The 10417-nt window shown below is 59.3% G+C and overlaps 1 pseudogene; it reads right to left on the bottom strand.

The window, feature by feature from the left end:
- Positions 1-360: 360 nt before the first annotated feature.
- On the bottom strand, positions 361-1181 carry LOC119046391 (keratin, type I cytoskeletal 18-like; annotated as a pseudogene).
- Positions 1182-10417: the final 9236 nt, after the last annotated feature.

The following is a 10417-nucleotide window of genomic DNA, read 5'->3' as shown; positions in this document are numbered from 1 at the left end:
CTGCTGTCACCTCCTAAGGGCTTGGGATGTCTTTTCCTCTTAAGAGTTACAGAAAGTAAAAATAGTAGTTGTCAACATCCGCCCCTTAAATGAGATTTTAAAAAGTGGTTTTTGATCTCTGAACTTTTCAAAAAAGTTTTGCCCCTCTCAAAAGCGGTGCCCACTTCCGCTGTCGTGAACCTTGGTGTCGCTGGCCTCAGACACCACAGGGTGGTCCACAGCCCTGTGGCGGGGGTCAGTCTTTTGGACTGATTGCACTTGGAGTGGTTGTTGTGCAGGGCACCCCCAAGATCCAAGTTCCCCCTTTCTCCCAGTGGGCGGCGGCAGCGGCGGTCTCAGCCTCTGGCTTGACCGTGGTGTTCAGCAGGGCCTCGTGCTCCGCGGCCTGGCGCTGCCCCTCTGCCCGGGGTCTGGGTCTGGGCCGCTGCAACTCCAGTGCAGTGGGACCCCGCTGAGCTGCTGCCTGGGGCAGCGCGTGGGCCCCTCCCTCGGCTGTGCTCCAAGCTGGCCTGCAACTTCCTCAGTCCAGGTCCCGCTGCCAGAACCGACTGTGCGTCTGAGCTCCGTGAGTGTCCTCTCAGCAGCTCCCAGCTCGGAGGTCTGCGCGGTGACCCCTGCTCCACTGTCTGCCGGGACCCACAGGCATCCGGCTCCTCTCTGCTCTTCCCAGCCACTGGTCATGCTGGGCCCAGAAGTCCACCCCGATCTTGCTGAGGTCCTGAGACTCAGGGGCGCCCAACGCCACGGTCAGCGCAGCGCTGGCCGTCCGGCTCTGCCGTCACTTCCTCCTCGTGGTTCTCCTCCACGGAGAGCAGCTCCTGCTTGACAGCGTCGGCCTCTGTCTCCAGCGGCAGCCGAGCGGCATTGGTGTCGTCAGGGACTTTTGGGAGTCCATTGATGTCACTCTCCACAGACTGACACGTGGCCAGGTCCACCTCACGCTTGGCTCTGAAGTCGTCAGCAGCAAGACAGGCGTCTGTGAACAGAACGATACGGGCACTGTCCACAGACCTTGCAAAGATCTGAGCCCTCGGGCTCTGGACGGTCTTGAAATAATGTCCCGTCTCTGACCAGGGGCCCCTTCTTCTCCAGCTGTTCCTGGAATTTGCTCTCCAGTCTCCAATTGTCAGCCTCCGGGACCCTCCCCTCCCAGGCAGGAGGCCAGGTGGCCCTTCAGGCATCACCTAGTCTCCTTCCCGCTCTGGGCGTCCCCCATGCCCTCCAGACCCCCAACCATCCCTGTAGGCAGGCCCCCGGCCCCCAGCTGCTGGGACGCTAGTGGAGGGGTACCCAGGGATCCAGGGGTCCGACGCACTGGCATCTGTGAGGTGCGTGGTTTTGGTGACTGAAGATACGCCCGTGCCCCCTTCTGCCCCCAACCCCCAGCCTCTGGGAGTTTTCAAGTTCCTGTGCACCGGCCGAGGGTGTTGCCGGAAACCCCGCCACGCAGCACGGTTGGCGTTCACCGCTCCTTCCTCGGTGGCTCCGCCAACACCTTGTTCTCATCTGTCTGTTGCAGAGCAAGCGCCAGGCTGCAAGGAGACCAGGTGCCATGGCGCAAGCCCACTTTTACCTCGGAGAGCTGGGCCACGGGGGCGGCAAGTGGACTGTCTTTCTCAGCACGGGAAGCAAGCGTTCAAGCAGAACTGGGACGCAGACGCTCACCGCGGCGCGGTAGCCACGAGCTGGAAACACCCCAGCCGCACGCGAGTGGGCGGGCGAACGGAGCCCGGTCGGTGCATGCAATGGAGCGTCAGCGGCCTGGAAAATGGAGTGCTGCCCCACGGCGCAAAGTGGATGAACCTGGAAAACATTACGTTGATACAGAAGGTGGGGGGGTCGGACAGAAAAAGGCACAGCCTGGGATTTCATTTGCATGAAGTATCCGGTTAGGCAACTCCAGAGAGCAGATCAGTGGTTGCCGGGGCCTGGGCTGGGGGACCAAGAAGTGACTGCTCAGTGTCGACTGGATTTCCTTTCTTCTCTTTTTCTTTTTAAAACTTTTTATTTATTGATTTGAGAGAGAGAGAGAGATTTGTTGTCCCTCGTACTCAGGCATTCATTGGTTCGTTGGTTGACTCCGGCACGTGTCCCGACCGGGATCGGACTGGCAACCCTCAGGGCATCGGGACGCCTGCGCAGCCGCGAGGGTGTGCTAAATGTCGCTGATCGTGGCATGGATGTTACATGCACTATACCACCATTTTTAAAAACCAACTTTCCTTGAAAGCAAAACTTCTTTTTCAGAGATTATTATTATGATTTAAGAGAGAGAGAGAGTGGAAGGGAAGAAGAAAAAGAGGGAGAGAGACATCAATGTGTAAGAGAAACATCCATGGCTGCTTCTCATACACACCCCAACCGGGGACCTGGCTGGCAACCCAAGTACGTGTCCTGACCTGGAATCGAACTGACAGCCCTTTGTTTTGTGCGGCGATGCCCTACCTGCTGAGCCACACTGGTCAGGGCTCTGTTTCAGAGATCTTTGAGTATTATCTCCAATGCATATTTGCCCAAAATTTCCCCAAAAGAAAAGCAATCAATGAAGATGTTGGTTCCATGGGTATACAGGAGCATTTGCCCAAACTCCATGAATTGTACTTAACATCTGTGTGTTTTACTGTATGTAAATTTTACCTTTAATACAAACTAGCCGATCAGGAGTAACAGAAAACACAGCCACACTGCATATAAAAACGATCTGCGGAAATACGATATCGTAGCAGCCGGAGGACAGGTGGAACGACCGGGCTCCACGGCCTCTGGGAATCCAAGAACCCGCCCCCGTTGCTGTGCGGAGCCCCGGGAAGCACGCCATTTAAATTGCCGCTGAAGTCCAGCAGGGTTCACAGGTGGAACTGCGGGCAGGGTGTGTGTTCAGCAGCCCTGGGGTGTCCCTGTGGCTGGTGTCACGGCAGTGGGGGACTAGCTTCCTGCCCGTGGGCAGTCTGAGCAACGCGTCACTAAAGTCCTTTGTCTGTACAGCAGACGATACGGACAAAGGCTTGCGGTGGTAACGGGGTTAGCCGGTCCGCTGCCGCCCCTCGTCTCCACACGCTGTGCAAAGTCACGCCATCTCACCTGACGAACGCCTCCAGAGAGACTTTCCTCGGGTCTGAACGAATGGCATCCAGTCCAACTATTCTCGAACAGGTGCATGTGTCGAACAAGATCCACCAAACATTTACTGAACATAAGGTGCGCAGCTTTATGATATTAGCACTCGGTCTGCACGCCTACTTTCTAAAAAACACTATTTTTAGAGAGAGGAGCAGGGAGAAAGAGGCAGAGAAATATCAATATGTAGTTGCCTCTTGCACGCCCCCTACTGGGGACCTGGCCCACAACCTAGGCATGTGCCCTGACTGGGAATTGAACCAGCAACCTTTTGGTTTGCAGGCTGGCGCTCAAGCCATGAACCACACCAGCCAGGGCTGCGTGCTTCCTTTCACATCAACTAGATTCCTCAGTTGTCATCCTTCAAAAGCAGTGTACAGGTTCACAGTTTCCGAGGAGCCTGGTCAGGGTTAGTGCCTGTCTCCTCCTGCTCACTCTTTTATTCCAGATAGAAACGGTGTTTTGCAAACAACCCTTTAAAATAGCCTACGTCAAACAGTGAAAGGGAAAAAAACGAAATGACAAACTCCAGAAAAACCAAAGAGCTGATACAAAACAAAACAAAGCAATATAAAAAAAAAAAAACTTCCTTGGCTCTGCAGAGAACATCTATATTGTCAGAACAGAAGTCCCGTTTAGTCGTTTAAACTCTCACAGTCCAGGGTCAGACAGCAGACAGGGGTAACGCTGATTATAGGACAGAGGGAAATGCTCTTCGCTGTGCTCACGTCCACACAGAAGTTCGACCACCAGGAGCTGAAAGGCAGAGGGAGGGGCAGAGTTCACAGTGAGGGGCTGATTTTACTTCCCTCGGACGGAGCCGAAAGCCACCGCATCATTAACGACAGGAGGAGTAAAGATGTCCGTACTCAACTTTCGGAAGTGCCTGGGGCGAACCCACCACCCCGCCAGTGTCACATCCCCCGACCCCCCACTCTGTGTCCTCGGGACGGAGCCCCGGTTCTGTTCAGGGAGTCGGGGTGCCAGCTGCAGGCACGGCGGACCATTCATAAGGGCAGGGCACCCACACTGGTTGCAAAGGGAACTCCCTGGACGAGCTGCAATTTTCACTCGGGTTTACCCCAGCCGGTTGGGCACAGTTCTTCCGCGGGGACACCAGTGACCTTGCGGACTGGCTAGTTCTCTGGAGTGGGGACCGTCGTCCCTGCGCTGTCGGGTGTGTGGCCACAGCCTGGCCTCTCCTCCAGATGCCAAAAAACACCCTTCCCCACTCCCGACAATGAAAAGTGCTTGGAGGGATCCACCAAACATTTCTTGGCAGAGTCGAAAGTGATTTCTGCTTCAGAGCCGGAGCAGGACTTGGCAGGCCAGGGAGCCACAGCGTTTAATTATCGTTCTCTCTAACATCCTTGGTGTTTAAAAAATGTGTTTTATTGCTTGGGTAAAAACACTTAAAGAACATTTAAAGGAAGAAAAGGTGGCACAGAACATTTCTTCACAGAGGAGGGACTTCTCTCTCGTTCACAGGCAGTTTGCCAGGTTAAATCCCTCCCTCTCCCGCTGCTTCCTGCCAACGTGCTGGTAGACACGGAAAACGGGCTTTTGAAGTCGGAATGTGTCTGAAGAAATTAAAAAGCACGTTCCCAATTAAAATCTCACCTTTGTCATTCCTCAGGCCACGGCAAGCACAGTGTGACGGAGAGAGCGAGGCGTGTTCTAACTCACAAGTCAGTTCCCGGTCCCTCTGCAAGCTCTTCAACGAGAACCGGGAAGCAGCATGTCCCTCGGCAGTCGTTTGTCCTGCCTCTCAGATCCCAGCCCTGAGCCGGGGGAACCAGTGTGCATGGCCCTCGGGGACTGGACTCGACAGACGACTAAGCAGAAGTCTGCGTCCCCAACGGACAGCCGGCTGTCCTGGAAGACACTCTCTCTCCCTGCAGAAGCCCGTGAAAGACCTTTACCTGCTGATCCTTCGTGCACCCATAATCCTGACGTCTCATGAGATGCAGTTCCAATGTAAAGGACAAAAAAACCCCCCCCAAACATGTTATTTTGCACGAGCTACTTCTTGCCTAGAGAAAGGAGCAGCCACGCTCTGGCTTCTGAGGCTGCCAAAGACCCTGCAGAGGCCAGCTGGGCAGAGCCAGTCCTACAGGCCCAGCTAGGTTTCCTCTCCTTCCACTGCTTTTTATAGCACAAGGTCACGGTTTCTCCCCACTTTCTTATTAAAGTGTCCTCAGCCTCCTGTGTCTCCCCTCCAGCCCAGCAGCCTCCACACCCACCCACGGGAGTTTCTGACATGCTCGGATGTGAGGGAGGCTGGGCAGGGTTGGGTGCGGCCCAAAGCCATGACGCCTGGCTTCCCACCTGGAGCCCAGAGGCGGACCCCTCCCTCCCGTGGCCTGTCTGGTGGACCTTCCTGGAGTGTGAGTTCCCGCCTCGCTGAGCTCCCCAGCAGCGGACCCTGGTGGGAAAACTCGGGTGCGTTCTCGGCATTAACCCACACGGGGCTCCCCAGGTACACGGCCGTTCGGAGCCCTGGAAGCCCTGCCCGAGCCACCGGAACCAGGATCGATGGTGGAGCTGCAGAGACCGCGGTGGAGGGTCGGGAGGGACCGGGCCCGCTATACAAGGCATCTCCACAGATGACCGGGGCACCCGACCGGGGCGGACAGGATGGACGCCGGCAGCACCCGGCTCCGCCCTGCCGGCTTCATAATAGGAAGAGTCTCTCTCCCTGGTAGTTCCCATGGGGTTCAGAGTGGAACCCCACAGGCCTGGGGCTGGTCACGTGGCCGGGTGGGAGGATTCTGGTGGGCCCTGCCCGGCCCCACGCCCACCTGGCTGTGGTGGCCCTGGGAGGCAGGGCTCGAGTTCCCCAAGTGACAGAGATGACTGGCAGGCCGAGGGGGATGGCGGCTTGCTCCGCAGATGGCAGAGAGAAAAGACAACACTGAGAACATTAACGTCACTCCTAAGCCCTAGACCGGATGTCCTGGGTACCGATCTGTGCACCATTGTGGAACTTGCTCTTTTTACCTCGTTCCTGAGCCATCGGGGTAGCCAGGGCTCTAGGCTCAGCAGGGCAGCCTGGAGACAAAGTCATGGGGTCCAAAAGGAAGCACATCTGAAAAGCTCTTGAGGTACGTGACCCGACCGCTTCAGGAAGATCTCCCCTTCACATCCCACTCTCGGGCCTGAGCCCTGCGGCCTGCTCTCCGCCCCTGCGTCTCTCAGCACAGCCAGAAAATGGCCAGCTTCAGGCAGAAGGTGTCCCTCTCTGGGGAGGGCTGGAGCCCCTGCCTTTCAACCCCTCTCTCCCCGGGTCCCTCTCTCCTGCTCCCCTCTGGGATTGGCTGTGCCTGGTTTAAGGAGGCACCTCTCCAGGGTCATTAACGCTCCAGTTGCTGGGTCTGGGGAGACCAGAGGCTGGGGTTTCGGGCCGTGGACCTACCCTGGAGGAAACCCTATCTGGCGAGGTCAGGCAGAGCTGACTTTTCACTCCCAGCTTCGCCACTTATGTGCGCGGCTTTGAGCCAAGTGCTTACTTACCAAGCCTCCAGTGACGTCGAGGGTTCGTTAAGAGTGGACCTGCATTTCAGATGCCCACCTGGGGCTGTGGTGTAAACCAGGCACCCAGGAAACATGTTACTAGGAATAAACACTCTTTACGGGCAGTGGCGCTCAGGGCCCGGCTTGGCTGGCTGACCGGGGCCAGGTCCACCCCAGCCCGGATGATGAGGGTCAGACTGGGAGCCTGGGGTTTCCGAGTGAGGGCTTGATGCGGGTGCATGTGTGTGTGTGTGCGTTTGGGGGTGGAGCACGAGCCTGTGTGTGCCCCTTTGCACCCCCAAATCCACAAGCCCAGGCCAGCAGAAAGCCTTCCAGCTTCCTTCCACCGTGTTCTGGAAACCTGAGCAGCAGGCAGGGCCCCTGGTCTGCAGGGAGCAGCAGTGAAGCTGCCAGTGGGGCTGGTCGCTCCCTCTCCTTCCTCCGGCTGCTTGAAGGCTCGGGGGGCTGGGTGGGCCTGGGGTGTCCTGAGCAACTCTATCTCCGTGGAAAAGGGACCGGCAGGCTCAGCCCTCCTGCGGGGCGCTGGCTGGGGGCCAGTCCTCGTGGTCAGCATCCCCCAGCTCAATTGGATCCAGCTGCTGCCCAGGAATCTGATAGCAAGGCAGGCATTCCTGGGGCAGCCGGCCCTTCCTCCTGCAGGCAGCCCCAGGCCCGCAACCGGGATGGAGGTTTGGGAGGAGCCCCAGGCCCATGGCATCCCAGATGAGCAGTTTGGGGGGAAACTGGGAGGGCGCTGTGAGTGTGGGTGGGGGGGCGCAGGGGCGGGGAATGTGCTTTCAAAGACCCGGATGGGATGGAGAGCGGTGGGGCGGTGGGGCTGAGCGAGCCCTTCCTGGGAAGGAGCTGATGTGGAGAGAGTAGAGGAAGAGCCCAAGGAGTGCACGCGGCGTCCCTCTCAGGACAGTGTGGAGTGACCTGGGGGGCTCGCCCTTCTCCCTCCTCAGCGTGTGAGCCCCCACTGGGTGGACGGCGCTGCCCCTTTCCGGAACCTCCATTGCCGCCCCTGCACCTGCTGGTCTTGGAGTCTGAACGAACACATGGAAGACGGGGCCGTATTTGCCTTCTAGGGCCGTCTTGGCATCTCAGCCTTGTGACTGGGCAGGTCCCTTGACCTTGGCGCCCTGTTTCTCATCTGTGAACTGGGCGTGAACCGTCCCTGCGGGACCACTGACCACGGCCCTGACCGCACAGCTGGTCTCAGAGGCCCTGTACTAGGGGCTCATTGTGTTGTTCATAGGGGTCCTTCTGGGGTCTGCGTGGCTGCCACCGTGCCCTGTTACTCGTGCTCACCTGGCACCTAGGAAAGAAGCCTGGGGACCCTGGTCTGGCTGTGTCCTCTTTCCTTGTCGTGCGGGACTGGGACTCTGCTGTGTGCCAGGAAGGCCCCTTGCAGCCGGGCTGACTCTCTCCCGCATGGGGGCGACTCGGGAACTCTCTGTGTGACCTCTGTACAGCTTCTGCATGTCCCAATCTCAGCGAAACAAAGGCACTTCCTTTAAACAATGCCTGCTTCCCGCAGAAGAAGGGGGTGGTCACTGAAATGGTCATTATCTCCAGGAGGGTGGGAGTGACAGTGTTTCTCTGTTCTTCCTTATTCTTTTGGGTAGTTTTTGGTATTTATTAAACACAATTTAAACATGTAAAGAAAGAAAGGGAGGAGGAAAGAAGGACCAGGAACAAAGGAAAGGAAATAAAAGGGAAAAGAAAGTCCAAGGCGCGCTGGCAGCAAACACCACGCGGGCCGTCGTCACGGGGTTCGGACTGGGTGAGTGCTCAGAGGGGCACTGGTGGCCCCCAGTTCCCCTGTCCCCCCAACCCCGCCCCCAACTCTCCCCCCGCCGCCAGCCTGTTCGCCCCAGGAAACCTCGGGAGGGAAGGGCGGCTGCTGGCTGTGCGCTCCACTTCCTCCCCAGAGCAGCGCCCAGAGATGGGCGCACAAGGATTTGGTGAAGCCATGAGCTGCAGAACGCCAAATAATGGCGACGTAAAGAAGTGCACTTTAATTGTTGTCTCACGTAAGCCAAGCCCAGGGGTAGGCCCGGTGTTGGGCTGCTGAGCCCAGGACCACGCAGGGGGAGCCCACGATGATGGGGACCCTGAGCCTCTGCGCCGTCGCTCAGCGAGCTTCTCCCCTCGGCCTCAAAGTCCCAGTCCACGACGCTGGCTCTGGCCATCGCCACCATGAGCCAGCCAGCCCAGAGATCATGTGTACCGCTTCCAGGTACCTTCCAGGTGCTCGGGACTCATTCCCGGCAGCTGCCTTCTCTGCGAAGGGCGGGGGCTCCGGTTCCCAGAAACGGCGTCTGCCCTGGGCCTCGACTCCTCCTCGCTGTGTGGAGAAGTCACCTCCTTTGACACTCACAGCGATCCTTTGAGAGAGGCGTTCTTGTCCCCATTTTTATAGCCCTGGGACAGCGGGCCCAGGTTCAGATCACCTGCCGGCTCCCCGGGGCACCCCGGGGCACCCAGTCTTACCCGTCTGTGCGGTGAGCCCGTGGGTCCTTCCCCCAGCACAGCCGAGGCCCCACACTGGGGAGAGCGGAACCTTCTAGTTCCCAGCACAGGGCTCCTTCCAGGGGAGGCCAGAAGGGCAAGGCTGGCTCCCTGCAGGCCTGGCCTCCACCCGCTGAGGGCTCTGACCACCCAGGAGTCCCTGCTCCTGACACGGCCACCTCCCCTCCCCTGAGTACCCCCCCCCCCCAGTCCCCATCATCCTGCGGTTACCAACAGGCCCCGCCCTGCCCGCCAAGGCGGGGCCCTCAGTCCCGGGAGGGGGGGCAGTGCCCACCTCCTGCCCAGAGGCTGTCGTGAGTCAGGGGCTGCTTTCTGGGTGTCGGGTCCCGACAAGCTCTCCGCCACGCTGAGAGCCTGCCCGCTGTCTCCCCGTCTGCGGTCACCGGGGGCTCAGGCTCCCGCCATGCCCGCACGTCCGCCGAGGAAACTCGCCTTAGTGTGACCCGCCGGGAATTTGGCCTCCAGGTGCCAAGCTGCCTTCCAGACAGTCTCCCCCAAACCCCGGCGGTGCCTCCAGCCACCACCGCCTCACACGTGACACGGGTCCCACAGACGCCGCAGCCGGCCGGGGGAGAGGCTCCACCGCACTCACCCCCCACCGCCCGTTCGCCCACTCGCCAAACACCTGTGGAGCACCTACTATGTGCCACGTTGGGCTACGTGCAGGGAACACGGTTACGAAGGAGTGAGTCCCAGTGGCCTGGAGGGGGAGGCACATGTCCTATGTGAGCATCTAAGGGGTTGTCTGCTGATGGTCGGACCGCCCTCGTTCTGTGCACACGTCTCCCGAAGAAGGATGTACTGGGGTCCCCTGTGTGCCGGGCTCTGTGCCCTGACAGTGTGTCAGGGCTGTGGGAGCTGCTGGCGCTGGACACGAGGGGACCCGAGGGTGCCATGGCCAGACCCGTGCCGGGGGCTGCCACGGCCGAGAGTGCTGGCCCGGGGCAGACAGCAGAGGGGCTGCCTTGCCTGGCTGTCCCGTTGCTCAGAGGTGGGACAAACCCTGGGGCATCCTGGGAGACACAGCTCCCTGGGCATCAGGCGAAGCCTCTTCCGCAGGGGCCGCGCGCTGTGCCAACCCTGCCCTGCCCAAAGCCCTCCCCCTCCTCCTCCTGGGAGCCCAGGGCCTCCTCCCAGTCTTGGCCTCACTTGGTTCTTGGGCTGCCAGCCCTGACTCACCATGGGAGTGTCTTGCCCCCTTGGGGCACCTATCAGAGCTGGGGTGACTCTGGCCCTGAGCCTACACTGGGGC

The sequence above is a fragment of the Artibeus jamaicensis genome, unplaced genomic scaffold, assembly GCF_021234435.1.
Source record: "Artibeus jamaicensis isolate MK-2021 breed Jamaican fruit bat unplaced genomic scaffold, CSHL_Jam_final contig_3152, whole genome shotgun sequence".
NCBI lineage: Eukaryota > Metazoa > Chordata > Mammalia > Chiroptera > Phyllostomidae > Artibeus > Artibeus jamaicensis.
This window is presented reverse-complemented; position numbering and strand designations above follow the sequence as displayed.